General features: G+C 35.5%; 1 protein-coding gene across 1 annotated transcript in view; it reads left to right on the top strand.

Moving 5' to 3' along the window:
• Positions 1–881: 881 nt before the first annotated feature.
• LOC119592525 (steroidogenic acute regulatory protein-like) overlaps positions 882–1657 on the top strand; it is a gene marked incomplete in the record, with an annotated part of 15796 nt that continues 15020 nt past the window's right edge. Inside the window, 1 exon segment of the mRNA XM_037941382.1 lies at positions 882–1013.

The following is a 1657-nucleotide window of genomic DNA, read 5'->3' as shown; positions in this document are numbered from 1 at the left end:
CTCCACAGGCCTGATCATCATCATGAACTTCATTAACAGTATTTTCAGTTATTATAATCATTTTGCTGTTGTCAATAGTGTCGATAAGGGAAATGGTAAGGGGGCAAATATCCCGTGGCAAATACCCCGCAAAATTTACTCTCTAAGTAATTTCATTGGATATTTGACTGGATACGAGCAAGCGACTGAAATGACAAAACAATAGTATTCTAACTTGCCGTTTTGATTTCTTCATCAAAAATCTCTCCATCATCTATTTTAAAGCGAAATTACTAGGATAGACTTCATTCTCATTAGTAATTTCGCCAATAAAAAGATACGGAATTTTTCTTTCTTTTTCTTTTTACTGAAATAACCTATTGAAAATATTATCATCATAAGTGAATACTGATTTGAACATGAGCAGAATTCATTTTCAACATCATCAAAACTAATTTCTTAAAGAAGAAAACATAAAAGTAATTTCATAGGTCCCGCATTCATGAATTTACCCCCAAGGTTTGACTCTACGACCCTATTTGTTGCTAATGATGGTGATACTACGGTCATTTTATCATTATCCATGTTGGTATTGCTGTTGCTGTCCTTTCTCTCATTTCCCTCCTTCATCACATTTCCCTACTTTGTATCATAAACCAACACGTACAGTACAAAACATTAGCCAAACATAAAATACCCTCAAACGAAAATATAAACACATCGAATTACTCAAAGGAGAGAGAGAGAAAAAAAATTCAGCGTTACAATTCACAGCGTATGGAAGATGGACAAGTTAGAAGTAGACATACAATCCCACCACCACCAGCAACAAAAATGCCAATTATCTATTATGACCCCCCCCCCCCCCAAACAAATGACCCCCTCGTTTAGTGATCCCGTGGAAAGAACTTGACACTCAACTTGTAAACAAAAGACCAGTCTGAAATCCTCCTCCCTCCAAGGCGTAATCGGTGCAGAACAGTGTAATCTTTAGCAGTTTGCCCGCCCTTTAAGAGGAATTGGACTATGAATTTGTAAGATATATGGTAAACGGGGGTGACTTACGTGTTGTTGGTGGGTCTCTAGCATGTGATAAGGTATTAAGTAAAGGTGTTCGGCGTAGGATGAGTCATAATCGTTTGAGAACAAAGATGTGACAGCTCTTGTGTTCTCTTTGATGTTATTGTGATGCTTGTTAGTGTTATGTTCTTATCTGGTGTGTTTGTGTTGGACTCTCATGGGGGTATGGCCTTTGGTGTTACTGGATTATTTGCTGTGTTGTTGCTTTGACAGTAAAAGCAATGAGAGTTATATTTAAAAGTTCATGTTTTTATGTTAAACTATTATTCCTCGTGACATTAAGCTAACAGCTCGGTACATTATTTTTAACTTTTTGCACTGGAATATTGAATTAAAATTTTATAAATGTTAGTGAACTGATAAAAAAATATATATTAGAGCATCATCCATCCATGATATGTATCCATGTTTTGTAAAACAGATTAATTATGTCAATGGATATTGTACTATGTGTTGATAGTATATTACCACTTGATGCCAGAGAAGATTCCAAAACTGTTAGGCTAATACTGATACTTAGGAATGATCAATATTTGTAAGAAATCCAGAGGACTAGCTAAGATAAGATTTGCTAAACTTTGTGTCTAGGCTCTGTGTC

This window comes from Penaeus monodon, chromosome 30 (genome assembly GCF_015228065.2).
Source record: "Penaeus monodon isolate SGIC_2016 chromosome 30, NSTDA_Pmon_1, whole genome shotgun sequence".
NCBI classification, from domain to species: domain Eukaryota; kingdom Metazoa; phylum Arthropoda; class Malacostraca; order Decapoda; family Penaeidae; genus Penaeus; species Penaeus monodon.
The sequence above is the reverse complement of the archived record's forward strand: the minus strand, read 5'-3'. Positions and strand labels throughout refer to the sequence as shown.